Source organism: Crocuta crocuta, unplaced genomic scaffold (assembly GCF_008692635.1).
Source record: "Crocuta crocuta isolate KB4526 unplaced genomic scaffold, BGI_CrCroc_1.0 scaffold377, whole genome shotgun sequence".
Lineage (NCBI taxonomy): Eukaryota > Metazoa > Chordata > Mammalia > Carnivora > Hyaenidae > Crocuta > Crocuta crocuta.
In genome coordinates, this window is record NW_027528209.1 from 422442 (window position 1) to 438478 (window position 16037).

The 16037-nt window shown below is 36.9% G+C and overlaps 1 long non-coding RNA gene across 1 annotated transcript in view; it reads right to left on the minus strand.

Moving 5' to 3' along the window:
- LOC144222510 (uncharacterized) overlaps positions 1 to 16037 on the minus strand; it is a 171664-nt gene that overhangs the window by 49706 nt on the left and 105921 nt on the right. The window contains exon 3 of the long non-coding RNA XR_013332414.1: positions 11535 to 11832. This is a non-coding gene — a long non-coding RNA (uncharacterized LOC144222510). The remainder of the gene's footprint in view (positions 1 to 11534; positions 11833 to 16037) is intronic.

Here is a 16037-nt window from a genome sequence, read left to right on the forward strand (position 1 = left end):
CGGTGGGGGCAGCCGGTCATCACAGGGAGCTTGAATCTCAGCAAGCCCAGGATTCACAAATCTGCAGCAGCCTGGGTCACCCTGGGACTTAGGGAAAAGGCTGTAGTTTATAAAAAAATTTTTTTATTAATGTGTTTTTAAATTTATTTTTGAGAGAGAGCGAGCGAGCATGAGCAGGGGAGGGGCAGAGAGAGAGGGAGACACAGAATCTGAGGCAGGCTCCAAGCTCTGAGCTAGCTGTCAGCACAGAGCCTGATGCGGGGCTCAAACTCACAAACTGTGAGATCATGACCTGAACTGAAGTCGGATGCTTAACCGAAGGAGCCACCCAGGAACCCCAAAAGGCTATAGTTTAAAAGGGGGGTGCCTGGGTGGCTCTGTCGGTTTAGTGTCCAACTTAGGCTCAGGTCATGATCTCACAGTTCATGGGTTCAAGCCCCACATCAGGCTCTGTGCTGACAGCTAACTCAAATCCTAGAGCCTGCTTCAGTTTCTGTGTCTCCCTCTCTCTCTCTGACTCTCCCCTGCTCATGCTCTCTCTCTCTCAGAAATAAATAAAACATTAAAATTTTTTTAAAAAATAATAAAATAAAAGGGCCAAGGAGCTATGGGAACATTCTCTCCTTTTCCTCTTTAAAAACCCAAGACTGGCTCATAGTGAGTTTGCAAACTCAGAGAGCCAAAGTCCACAAGCCCAAATCAGCCTCAGTAGTGCTGGCTTACAGAAAACAAGCCGAGTTTTAGATTTCTTTGTTTCGTTTTGTTTTGCTTTTAGCCTTAGAACTTTGTTTTTATTTTTATTTTTAAAATTATCTTTTAAATTTATCTTAGTTTTAGTTTTGTTCTTATTTGTTTCTTTTTTCTTTTCAGTTCTTTGTTCTTTTTTCTTTTCCTTATCTTCTTCCCCCTCTTCTTTTTTCTTTTATTATTTTCTTTTTTATATTACTTTTTTTTCTCTTTGTAAAAAGCCACAGATTGAAAGAGTAACTAGCATATACAGCCACAGCTCCAGACAGTCATCAAAAGTCACTAAGCACACACAGTCTACATAGGAGACACCATATACAAGATTATTCCTTCAAATTTATAAGAAGTAGCTGTTCTGCCTAAACCACAGAAACAAAGAGAAAGTCAAACCAAATGGGAAGATAGAGGAATGTGCTCCAAAAGAAAGAAAAAGAAAAACCTCAAGAAAGATCTAAATGAAATAGAGATAAGCAATATGCCTAACAAAGAATTTAAAATAATGATCATAAAGATACTCACTGGGTTGGAGAAAAGAATGGAAGAATTCAGAGAGATTGACAATAACCAGATAGAAAATATAAAAAGAACGAATCAGAGTTGAAGAATACAATAACTGAAATAAAAAAGATATTAGACGGAATCAATAATAGATTACTGGATGGAGAAGAACATAGTGATCTGAAAGACTGGGTAACAAAAGCACACAGGCTGAACAGGAAAAAAAAAGAATTTTAAAATGAAGATAGGTTAACCTGTGATAGATGCACAAAAAGTAGAGAAAGATAGGAAGATCTCTTAGACAACATTGGGCAACATTTACATTTGCATTACAGGGTTCCTGGAAGAAGAGAGAAAGAAAGGTTTAGAAAACTTATTTGAAGAAATAATAACTAAACACTTTCCTAACCTAGGTAAGGAAATAGACATTCAAATTCATCTAGCACAGAAAGTTCCAAACAAGATGAAGCGAGTAAGTTCACACCACAATATGTGATAATTAAAACATAAAAGATTAAAGACAAAGAGAAAATAAAGCAGTAAGAGAAGCAAAAGTTTACATACAAGGGAACTCCATAAGGCTATCAATCAATTTTTCAGCAGTAACTGTGTAGGCCAGAAGGGAATGGCATGATATATTCAAAGTGCTGAAAGGGAAAAAAAACTACAACCAAAAATACACTACCTTGCAAGGTTATCATTCAGAATTTTAGAGAAAATAACTTCCCAAACAAACAAAAGTTACAGGAGTTTATCACAGGTTAACTAACCTTACAGAAAATGTGAAAGAGACTCCTTGAAGTAAAAAAGGAATGGCCATAATTAGACACAAGAAAATTATGAATAAAAAGATGTACTATAGGACAACATATACCATGGAGGACGGTGTAAAAAGGGAAAAGAAGAAAAAAAGAAAAGAAAAAAAGTTTTTTTCTTCTTTTCCTGTTAGTGCTTCTCTTTTTAAGAATGTGTTTGAACTTAAATAACCATCAAATTAACAGAGACTACTATTTACTTTGGATGTTATATATAAAACTCATGGTAAAAACAAACTCAAAACCTGTGATAGATGCACAAAAAGTAGAGAAAGAGAGCCCAACCTAACACTATAGAAACTCACCAACCACAGAGAAAGAGAGCAGGAGAAGAAGAAATAAAAAAGAACTACAAGAACAATCAGAAAACAAATTTTAAAATGCCAGTAAGTACACACCTATCAATAATTACTTTAAATGTAAATGGCCTAAATGCTTCAATCAAAAAACATAGGGTGGCTGGTGGAATGGATTCAAAACAAACCCATGAAAACACAAGAGCCATCGATATGCTGCCTACAAGAAACTCACCTCAAACCGAAAGATACATACAGACTGAAAGTGAAAGGATGGAAAAATATTCACCATGCAAATGGAAGTGCAAAAAAAAAAAAAAAGTCATGGTAACAATAGTCATATCACACAAATTAGACTTAAAAAAAAAAAAGACTGTAACAAGAGACAAATAAGGACATTACATAATGATAAAGGAATCAGTCCCACAAGAGGATATAACAATTGTATATACCTAAATACCCAACACTGGAACACCTAAATACATAAAGCAACTATTAACAGACATGAAGAGAAGAGACTATAACATCTCACTTACACCAATGGATGGATCATCCAGATGGAAAAATCAATAAGGAAACAATGTCACTGAGTGACACATTAGGCCAAATGTACATAACAGATATGTACAGAACTTTCCATCCAAAAATGACACAATATATATTATTTTCAAGTGTACATTGAACATTTTCCAGAGTATATCACCTATTAGGCCACAAATAGCTCTCAATAAATTTAATCAGATTGAGATCATACTGTGCATCTTTTCCAACCATAACTGTATGAAAATAAAAATAAATCACAAGAAAACATTGGAAAACATACAAACCTACGAAGACTACAGTACATGATACAACATGACCAGTGGGTCAGTGACACAATCAAAGAAGAAATTTACAAATACAGGGAAATGGATGAAAAGGAAAACACAACAGTCCAAAATCTTTGGGACACACTGAAAGAAATTCTCAAAGGGAAGTACACAGCAATACAGATCTACTTCAAGAAACAAGAAAAAGCTCAAATAAATAATCTTATCTTATACCTAAAGGAACAAGAAACAAGCAAGCAAGCAAGCAAACAACAACAACAAAGCCCAAGGTGAGTGGAAGAAATGAAATAATAATGATCAGAACAAAAATAAATGTCATGGAGATTAAAACAATAGAAAAAATTAATGAAACCAAGAACTGACTTTTTGAAAAGATAAACAAAATTGACAAATCCTTAGCCAGACTCATTAAGAAAAAAGATAAAAGATCCAAATAAATAAAATCAGAATTCATTTCCTCTTTCATAGAGGAAAATCAACAACTGACATCACAAACATACAAAGGATTATAAAAGAATAGTGTGAAAAATAATATTCCAACAATTTGGACAATCTAGAAGAAATGGATAAATCCCCTGAAGCACACAATCTTGCAAAATTAAGCAGGAATAAATGGAAATGTGAACAGACTTATCACAAGTAACAAAATTGAATCTGTAATCAACAAACTACCAAAAAATAAAAGTCTAGGACCAGAAGGATTCAAGAGTTATTCTACTAGACATTTAAAGAGGAGTTAATACCTATTTCCTCAAACTATTCCAGAAGACAGCAGAGGAAGGAAAGCTTCCAAATGCATTCTAGGATATTTTACTAAACCTTACCTGGTACCAACAACAGACAGAGACACTCTAAAACAAAGAAACAACAAACTACAGGCCAATATCCCTGATGAACATAGATGGAAATGTCTTTGACAAAATATTAGCGAATCAAATACAACAACACATTAAAAATATCAGTCACCCTGATCAAGTGAATTTATTCCCAGGATGCAAGGATGGTCCAATATTTATGAATCAATCAATGTCATACACCACATCAACAAAACAAAGGGTAAAAATCATAGATCATCTCAACAGATGCGGAAAAGGCATTTAACAAAATTCAACATTAGTCATTTTAAAAACTCTCAACAAAGCATGGCTAGAAGGAATATACCTCAACATAATAAAGATCACACATGACAAACCCACAACTAACAGCATACTCAATGGTGAGAAACTGGGAGCCTTCTCTCTAAGGTCAGGAATAAGATAAAGATATCCACTCTCCTGGAAGTCCTAGCCACAGCAATCAGACAAGAAGAAGAAATAAGAGGCATCTATATCATTAAAGAAGAAGTTAAACTGACAGTATGTGCAGGTGGCATGATACTACACAGAGAAAATCTTGAGGACTCCACCAAAAAACTACTAGCTATAGTGGGGAGCCTAGGTGTTTCAGTTGGTTAAGTACCCAATTCTTGATTTTGGCTCAGGTCATGATCTTGCCCTGTGTTGGGCTCTGCACTGGTGACATAGAGCATGTTTGAGATTCTGTCTCCCTCTTTCTGCCTCTCCCCAACTTGCACTTTCTTTCTCAAAATAAGTAAATAAACATTAAAAAAAACCTCCTAGAAATAATCAATGGATTCAGCAAAGTGATAGGAAACCAAATTATTACCCAGAAATTGGTAGCATTTTATTCACTAATAATGAAGTACCACAAAGAGAAATTTTTAAAACATCACCATTCATGATTACACCAAAAGAATAAAATACCTTTGAATAAAGTTAACCAACAGGTGAAAGACCTGTACTATAAAAACTATAAAACATTGATGAGAGAAACTGAAGATGACACAAACAAATGGAAAGATACTCCGTTCTCATAGATTAATAGAACCAGGATTGTTAAAATGTCCATACTGGCCAAAGCAATCTAAAGATTCAACTAACACACCAACAACATTGTTCACAAAAGTAGAACAAATAACCCTAAAATTTGTTTGGAACCACAGAAGATCCCAGATGACTAACGCAATCCTAAAAAAGAACAATGCTGGAGGTATCACAATTCCAGGGTTCAAGACATACAGCAAAGCTGTAGTAATCAAAACAGTTTGATATTGGCACTGGCAGAGGACACACAGATCTAAAGAACAGAATAGATACTACAAAATAAACCCACATTTATATGGTCAATTCATCTATGACAATAGAGGCAAGAATATACAATGGGAAAAAGGCAGCTTCTGTAACAAATGGTTCTGGGAAAACTGGACAGCTACCTAGAAAAAAAATGGAGCACCTTCTTATACCATATACAAAAATAACTTCAAAATAGAATAAAGACCTAAATGTGAAACCTGAAATTATAAAATTCCTAGAAGAGAGCACAGGCATTAATGTCTCTGACATCAGCCATAGCAACATTTTTCTGGATATGTTTCCTAAGGCAAAGGAAACAAAAGCAAAAATAAACTATTGGGACTACATCAAAATAAAAAACATTTGCACAGCAAAGGAAACCATCAAGAAAAGGAAATACAACAAACTAAATGTAAGAAATTATTTGTAAATGATATATCTGATAAAGAGTTAATACCCTATATATATATAAATATATATATTTATATATGTATATATTTATATATATATAAATTAACACCCAAAAATATTAACATATTAAGAATCAGCAGAGGACCTGAATAGACATTTTTGTATTGTAAAATGTATGAAGTAATGTAAGAATGTAAGAATGTAATGTAAGAATGTATGTAATGTAAGAAGTTATTTGTAAATGATATATCTGATAAAGAGTTAATACCCTATATATATTATATAGCTATATATATATATGTACCTTAACACCCAAAAATATTAACGTATTAAAAATGGGCAGAGGACCTGGATAGACATTTTTCTAAAGAAGACCTACAGAGGGCTAACAGACAAATGAAAAGATGTTCAAAATCGCTAATCATCAGGGAAATGCAAATTAAAACTACAATGAGATATCACCTTACAACAGTTAGAATGGCTAAAATCAAAATGACAAGAAATAACAAGTGTTACTGAGAATGTGAAGAAAAGGAACCCTCATGCACTGTTGGTGGGAATGCAAACTGGTGCAGTCACTGTGGATAACAGCATGGAAATTCCTGAGAAATTAAAAATAGAATTACCTGGGGCGCCTGGGTGGCTCAATCGGTTAAGCATCTGACTTCAGCTCAGGTCATGATCTCACAGTTCATGGGTTTGAGCCCCGCATCGGGCTCTGTGCTGACAGCCAGCTCAGAGCCTGGAGCCTGTTTCAGATTCTGTGTCTCCCTCTCTCTCTGACCCTCCCCTGCTCACACTGTCTCTCTCTCAGAAATAAATAAAACATCTAAAAAATGGAATTACCATATGATCCAATAATTCCACTATTGGGTATTTACCCTAAGAAAATGAAAATACGAATTCAGAATGATATATGCACTTCTATGTTTACTGCAGCATTGTTTACAATGGTCAAATATGGAAGCAACCTAAATACCCATCAATACATGAATGGATAAAGAAAACGTAGTATTCATGGGTATATATACAAATGTATGTATATACATATAAATGTATGTATGTGTATATATATGAATATTAGTGAATATTATGCAGCCATAAAAAAGGATGAGATTTACCACTGAGACAACCTGGACGGACAGAAAGGATATTATGCTAAGTGAAATAAGTCAGACTAAGAAAGACAAATACCATATGACTCCACTCATAAGCAGAACCTAAAAGCAAAACAAATGAATAAACAAAGCAAAGCAAAGCAGAATCAGACCTATAAATACAGAGAACAAACGGATGTTTACCAGAAGGGAAGGGATGCAGGGATGGGCAAAATGAGTGAAGGGGAGAGGAAGATACAGGCTTCCAGTTACAGAATGAGTAAGTCATGAGAATAAAAGGCACAGCATGAGAAATACAGTCAGTGAAACTATAATAGTGATGTAATGAGATAGTAGCTACATCAGTGGTGAACATGGCATAATGTATATACTTGTCAAATCACTAAATTTTATACCTGAAACTATTGTTAACACTGTGTGTCAACTATACTCAAAATTATATATTTTGGATATATATGTATCAATATTTAATGGCTATTTTTCTTCAGATGTTTAACAGACATTTCATATTTACCATGTTCAATAGCATACTCCTGATTTCACCATGCTCCACAACCTCTTCAACCCAGTTTTTTTTTTTTTTCCACAATAAATGGAAGGTCCATCCTACCAGTTTCTACAGTCTAGTCATTTTTGATGACCCTCTTACTCTCATACCTTACACCAGAACCTTCAGCAAATCTTTTCTGGGCTTCCTTCAAAATAGATCCTTATCACTTCTAACAATTTTCATCATTGCCACTTTGGTACAAGCTTCCATCTTCTTTTCTTGCATTATTACACATTATTCTTGACTGGTCTAACTGCTTCCACACTTGGGTATATAGAATCATTTTCTCCACAAAGCAGCCAAGTATTTCTTTTTAAGTGTAAGTCAGATCTTGTTACTTCTCAGATCAAAACCCTTCAATGGCCTCTGCTCTCATCTGAAGTCAAAGATCAGGGTCCTTTACCATGTCTCACAATACTCTGAGCCCCTGATAATATCTCTAGGTATATTATATATACATTAGTAGATAGATATAGATACAGATATAGATATAGATAGATATATGAGACCGATGTGTGAACGTGTGTGTAAGAATGTAAGAAGTGGTGAGTTTATAAAATTTTACATAGATATAAATATATAAATAGACATCAAAGAGCTCTCTTGCTCTCTGTTTCTCTCTTTCTCTCTCTCTCTATATATATATCAGATATCTTCATCCACATATCAGAGAGTAGAAATAAAGATACAGAGAGAGAGAGAGAGGACATTTTTTCCTCACTATACTCCAGTCATGTTTGCCTCTTTGTACACTTGGCCCCTAGATATGAACATGGCTCACATACTTCCTTCAGATTTCTGTCCGAGGGGCATTTTACAAAGACTTTCCTGATTATTCAATCTAAATTAGCCATGACATTTCCCATCATTCTCTCTCCTCTGATCTGATGTGTTTTCTCCATGGCACTTACCACCACCTGACACATGTGTGTTTGCTTATGCTTTCTTGTGTCACTAGGATGCAAGCTCTGTGTGGCAGGGACTTTGTTCCATTCACTTCTGTCTCCACACTCTAGAACAGGCCTTATCTTAGAGTCGCTTCTCCATGAGCTTGAATGAGTGAGTGAAGATAAGCAGATGCCATTTGGAAGTGCTGATCTGTAGCTTTCAAAAAATTAGTTCCAGAAAAGGAAACTGGGAGGCTGTCCTTCGGAACATGGTAACTGAAAAATGTGAAAAGGCTGAAGCAACAAAGAAGAGAGAAGAGTAAAGAGATAGAGATAGAGAGGGATCCAAATATAGAAATTTGAGAAATTGGAGGAGCTCTATAATTAGGGGAGATTATATAAGGAACCCTTGATAGGATATAGAAAAGGAACATAAAAATAGCAAGGCAGAAAAAAAAAAAAAGATTCATCTTGAAAGCCATGAGACCAGAGAATTTCCAGCAAATGCCAGAGAGCCTAATGATTTTATGGGTTGAAAGGCCATCAGGGTGAGTGGGCAGTAAGTGACTGGTTATTTTGGAATCATGGCTTTGGCGGAGGTGGGAACAGAAGACCAGGTTCAGGGAAATGAAGTGGAGAGTACAGAAGGCTCTTTTGAAAAATTTTTCTTTTTTAAGTAACTGAAGGTGCAAGAGAGTAGAGGGTGCCTGTGAGTGTGTCAGAATGAGGAAAGGAGCTAGAAACAAAGGAAAGACTTGAGAAGCAAGGGATAGAATGCGGTTCCAGGTGAGAACAGGGAATAAGAAGGGCCTAGGGAGAGGCTGGTAGGATACGTCCCTCCCAAGCCAGAATCATACAGGAGGGAAGAGACTTTGAAAAAAGAAGAGGGCAAAGTGATGGAGCTTATATTGGCCGAGCTCAAACTTTATTTAAATAAAGTAGCCAATGAGATCATCAACTGAGACATAGCTGCCTCTATACCAAAATATTTTAACTAACCTAATTTCTCAGATATGATTGCAAAAATAATAAATATATTTTAATATATATTTAATAATATATAATATGTATTGTAATATATTTTAATAAATAAATATTTTACAGATGGATATAATCTTTATTCTTTATCTAATATTTAAAATAAAGCCTGGAACTTTCCCAAATCAAAAAGCAAGTTCCTGGAATTGAGAGCCAAGTGGAGGCCAGATTTCTAGACAAAAATGTAGTAAACAGAAAGATAAGTTTCCAACCCCCTAAATGTCATGATGGATTGTATTACTCCTGAACACTAACACCCAGTGATGCCAAGATCCCAGGCTCTCAGACCTGCAGGCAAAGACAATATAGTTCCCCTAACACTAGCATCTCTTGAGAATGATCATCTTTCCTGTTCAGCTATTAATCAGATTTTGTATGGTTCATTTGAAAGGGTAAAGCTTCCTTGGAGAAGACTTAGTCTGCATGCCAAGATATCCCAGGATAGAGTGTGTGTGTGTGTGTGTGTGTGTGTGTGTGTGTGAGCATGTACATCTCTTACTGAAATTTGGACCCAAACTTCCTGAAGCCAAGAAAGTTCACTTGACTTTTTAAAACTTTGAACTTCACCTTCCAGCTATCTGCTCTTAGATAAAAGCCAGCAGAGAAAACGTTCAGCACCTCTAAGGTAACAGAGGAAAGTAAGAGGCATGTGTAGTGGAGAGAAGGGAGAACACAGATTCCTGCATGAGACATTCCTTGCCTACTTCCTCCAAGAGGGCACCGAGAGATGCATTCAGGAAGCAGGCGACTAGAAAACATGCATGGTCGCTAAGGAGAACTGACAACGGCAGTGTCTGCTTACAACAGACTGTTTGTCAAGTAGCACTCAGTTTATGAAATCAGAAAGGCGTACAGGCTGTTGCTCATATGTTGTTACCTTTTCTAAACTTTCTATTTCTATCATGCATGATCAAGACTCTTAATAGATATAATTGTTTTTAAGTGAAATAGTGAACAATTATGATACGTGCACACACACGCACAAACTCATATACACACGCGTGTGCGCGTGTGCTGAGTGTCAGATGGAATTCCACTGCCCACCAAGGACTGAGGCTATCTGGCAGTCCAGGAGAACAGATCGTAGACACGCACTTGGGTTTGGGCTCTTTCCAAGTAACCTGGCCAATTTTCCAGTACAGATGGTAGCCAAACAATCTCCTGAGAGAAACAGAGAGCTGATACTTTTGGAAATACTTTAGTTTCTCTCAGCCGCCCCCCCCACCCCCACATCCCCGAGCACAGTATTATCGTACGCTGATTTAGCTGCAAGAATTTCTAGGACCATAAAAGGACTGTTCAACTACTAAAATCCTATTACATGACCTACGCACGAAGCCTGAGAGCCTGCACTTGAGAATTCAGAATATCTGGGTGAGAATAGCTGCTTCACCACATAGCAGCTGCATGATTTGGGGAAAAGAAGTTAAATTCCCAGAGTTGGAATTTCCTCTGCAGTAATGACAGCCTACCTCAAAGGTTATTGGGGGATTAAAGAAGACAATGCATATGAAGGTCAGCACATTGTCTGGCATACAGCAAATGATCAATAGTAGATATTAGCTGCTTAGAACTGGTGTTTTAAAGGGGAGAAAATTATTTGCGTTTGTAAACATGTTTGCTGACATATGCAGAGATTATCTCTGGAAGGGTAATGTCAGTTGCCCTTACCCAAAAGACCCTAGAAGCTGGGATAGGGTCTCTAGGAAGATCTTTCCACTGTACAGACTTCCATTTCTCTTGAAATTTTAACCACTTGAAAATATCACCTTTTTTAAAAGCCCAAGATTTAAATATAGTGAATAAATAGGAGCTGTTATTAGTTTTCCTCACTTCAAAGCACTGCACATATGCTACCTTTCTCTGTAATGCTTCTCTCATTAAATTAAGAAATAATCCAAATACAAATTGGAGGAGGACTCATATTTCTCTCTCTTTTATCTAGCCTCAGGCATTTCCCAAAATTGTTTGTTTGCTTTGCTCTCACCTTCACCATTGATCAAATATACAGGCAGCCCTCGCTTCACATGTTTCCAATATGCATGAATTTCCATTACTAGAGTTTAACAACAGTTCCTCAGCAACATGGTTCCAATTTCCGTTACCATGGTACATTTTCTCTGAATACACTGCGTCAAGAACACACTTTGGTGCTGAATCCTTAGCCCACAAATCACTACATAAATAGCAGGTGCCCATCACTATCACTTACCACTCGTGTCACTTCTTTCCAGGTCTATTGGTGATTGGCCACTGTGTATCTGTTGTCCAATTTACCTTCAGACGGTAAAGTTTAAAGTTGTGTTGCCTCCACGCCAGTCTCTCAGTGATAAACCCAGGTAACAGGTGGGAATATTGTGCAGTCCAAAGAGACAATGGGTAAGAAGATGAAAGTGTAACAAGAAAGTAAAACACAGTATTTCTGGAAGTGAAATTGGATGTTCTTACGTTTATGGACGTCCATGGGTGGTTATGAAGAAAGTCAATGAAGATATGCCAGAGAAGTGACACTGGGGGAAAAAAACAAAAAAGACTTCACGTTAAATGAACTCTTAGAGGTGTTTCGCAACATTGAAAGTGCAAAAGATGAAATTTTGGAAATGAATCCAAATTTTGAAAGGAGAATTGCAATTCAAGACATTAAAAAAAGGATGGCAGTTCCATATGCTAAGTTATATTAGAAGAAAAGGCAAACATTAATGAAACCACATGTGATTTTTTTCAAAAATAAAACACTTAAATTCTTAGCATTTCTAATGTTTTAAATTACAGTGTACTAAATATTGGTCTTACTATATTTTTTCATTTCCCTTTATATTTATAACCTCTAACTGAACAGGAAACACATAAAATAATTGAAGCTCCTTTATTTTCTCCTTTATTGATATGAGTTCAGGAGAATCTACTCAGTGCTGGAACAGGAATATGTTTGATAGACTTGTTTCAAACATTTTTTTTTAGACAAATACAAAATGTGTTTGAGGAATAACTTAACAGTTTTAGGTGTTACTTCTGTCTAGGCTGTGTTTTGAAATGCCTAGACACCCGATATTAGTAATCTTGAAAGGGCAAAAGATGTGTCTTTGATAGCCAGGGGGTGTTTATGAAGAAGATGACAAAAGCAAGATGGAAATACATGGTAACTAAAAGTGGGTAGTTTCAAGGTCACGAACTTGAAGGAAATTTCATGACACCAAGCGTCTAGTTGGTAGGATGCTACTTCCACCCATTATAATTCTCACACAGAGCATATCCAGAGGAAAAAGTTAGGAACAAGTAAGATGCTTTGTGAATGAACCAAGAGGAGGAAACTCATGGGTAAAAATCTGTGACTTAGCAAATAAGAAAAGGAAAGGAGTTCATCGTGTAACACAAGGAAAGTGTTCAAGCACAAATGAAGAAATGGGCATTACAATAAATGAAGACTTGAGTGAAGAGCTAGTGGGAATACAAAGAAGAGTAAGGACTATTGGGAAAGGAAAAGGGAATTTTTTCACCAAGTGTTTTTGATATGGTCAGAAACCTCATATTTACACTTAATAATTCCTTTTATCTTGGCCTCCACATCTAAATCGTCACCAAGGTCCTAAGCATTTCTTGACTGTGTCCACCCTCTCCCTCACTACCACTGGCAGCCAAGTGTAGGCCACCATGATGGCTTGCCCAGAACACTGTTACTGTTACTCTCTTCCTACCCTGACCCAGTCTGCTCTCCAATAAGACAGTGATTTCCATAAAACAAAGTCAGATGATGCTATACATGATCAGACTCTTCTATGGTATTACAATGTTCCTGGGATAAAGACAAAATTATTTAATTTAGCATGAATGTCCCTGTATGGTCTGTCTCATGGCACCTCTATAACACCATGTCCACCTCTTCCCTCTCCATGCTCACTGCATGGGAATTATTTCAGTATCTAGATTCACCCTCCTGCCACAAAATCTTGCCACATGCTCTGTTTGCTTGTACATCACTTCCTTCCTTTGATCATCTACTTACTCTTGCTCCTCCTTATTCTTCAATTCTGCAACTACCATCCACACAGGGAAGAGATCTGTTTGCCCTTCCAGAACCACACTGCTCTTCTTGCCTTTCTCCATTCAAACCGACAAGGACCCATCAATGGGCTAGTTTGCCATGCAGTCCCATCAAGGCATCTGTTCTACCAGCTGCCTACATTCAATGTCACTGCAATTTGCAGCACCCCTCCTCAGAAACCAGGCCTCCTGTGAGGAAGGCAGTGCCCTCTACTCAGCCCCTCTGTCCTCAAGTTCTAACAACCCCTCTAACTCTTACTGAATTAGGCTTTAAGTGGAAATGTCCAAACCTAGCCCCACTCCTCCACCACATCTTTATAAATAGTTGCTTTATTATAGTCTCTTCAAAGTATCTTGTTTGATTGTGCCCTGTGTTGCCTGTCAGGACTCCATGATCTTGTCCTTGCTTCTTTCTCCAGCACGATCTCCTAATACTCTTGCCTTCATCCCAATGCATACAGCTTACAGTCTCCATCGTAATATTTTGGACTATGATTACAGCAACCTGAATGTACCTTTATTGCACTCAGAGCTTCTTCCTTATTACTCACCTGCACCAACATCCACCCAACAATGCAGAAGCTTCCTGTTCCCAGAAGCCCTGATATTATCAACCTACACCCTTCTGGTTTGTCCTTGGAGCTCCCCCAGCACTGTGTCTATACCATAGCCTTTGTCACTCTGTGATTGTCCCTTGTTTCAGCTATCTCTCCTGCAAGGCTCTGAATCACTAAGTGTTTAGTTTCGAGTCCCCAGGGCCTCATAACCTGCTCAGCATATGATAGCTATTCAGTAAATGAGTCAGATTACAAAGCTGTATGCATTGTCTAGCTAAAGTGATTGGGAGCCTTACTATAACAAGTAAAGCACCGTATATTATCAACATGCTTGTCTGTTTACTCAAGACAAAGGTTTTCTCCAAATATAGCACCTTAGTAAGAATGTCGCTACCAGAGACAAAATACTGCAATAGGTGTACAGAATGATGTAACTTCTTTCACCAGCCATTTACTCCTTATAAAAATAAAATATTTAAGCTTGCTTCTCAATTCTCCTTCACTGAGCCTTTTATCCTTTCAATGTTGTCAAAGAAAATACAGTGCATTGAATAGTAAGAATGACCCAGAAAATTGGGTCAAGAAAGGTTCTGGAAGGTTTTTCCTGGAAAAACATTATGCATTTTTCATAGCATTGTGACTACCACAGCACTTGTAATACTGATGCACATTTATCACTTGTTTAAATGCTTATATCAAAATTACTTTTCTCTTTTCTTGTATGCTACCTCTTCTTCTCTCCTCCCCCATTTCAACCATGTTATTCATTATCCCATTCTTTAGAGGATGTTATGGTGTGCCGACTAGATTTCCTCACCCCCTTCAAGACTAAAGCGAGGGGCATGTTGATAGTTGATGCCTCAGAGCTGAATCCTCTCTTGTGATGACGAAGCCTCAGGCAATGAGCGCTACAGCCACAGCCTCACACCTCCCTACTGGGTGCAGTCCATACCCAATGACTAGTCAGTGAAGAGGGTAGAAAGGGAGAATACAGACAGAGAAGGTAGGGCAAATAGGCTCCTTTACTCCAGTTGGCAGTGACCATGAAAGAACATCCCAGCTCCAGAGATCCCCTATGATCTGCTGAGAGAATGTTGTGATTGTGTCACAGTCCAACGCCCCACTCACCTCCCCCCAGCCTAACCTGCTTTCCTTCATTTCCCTTCCATGGTGGATCCAAGAAGCACTCCTACATAGACTTCCTGCATGCCAATCTCTATCTCAGAGGGTACTCTCCAGGGAACCTGACTATAAGAGCCTTCAAGAAGGATCCCATATAAATAAGCTAACATAAATTCTTCCATGTTTTTTTTCATGTCTAATTAATCATGTAGAAACATGCATTGGCATATATAAATATACAATGCATTTACACGCATTGTAAATATATGACTTTTTTCTGTCATTTTTAAATTTAAAAATTGAAGTATAGTGGATATACAATATTATAGTAGTTTCAGGTGTACCAGCGAATGATTTGACATTTATGTACACTACAAATTATTGACCATGATAAGGGTAGTTACTATCTGTCACCACACAAAGTTATTACAGTATTATTGACTATATTCCCTATCTGCAAATAATATATCCAATCAGAGGTTAATATTCAAAATATAGAAAGAACTCATACTCAACACAAGAAAAAACACAAACAATGTGAAAAATGGACAGAGGGCCTAAAAGAGACATCTTTCCAAAGAAGACATCCAGATGCCAACAGGTGCATGAAAAGATGCTCAGTATCACTCATCATCAGAGAAATGCAAATCAAAACCACAATAAGATATCACCTTACACCTGTCAGAATGGCTAGTTTCTGTTGTGTTATTTTTTATGGTATCTTATTATAAATCCCTTAATTTTCTCTTTCATCAATACATAGTATAAATCCCTCAATCCAAATTGTATTGCTTCATAGCAACAGTTCATTCTTTAAACAGCTAAATGGTATTTCACCATATAGACATATTATAATGTATTCAATCATCCATTTTTTGATGGGCCTATACTTCATTACAGTATTATTTTGTTTTTATTTTTGGCTTCAATGAGCAATGCTGAAGTAAAGATTATAGTATACTGTATAAAACCTTATAGACTGGCACTTTCAATTC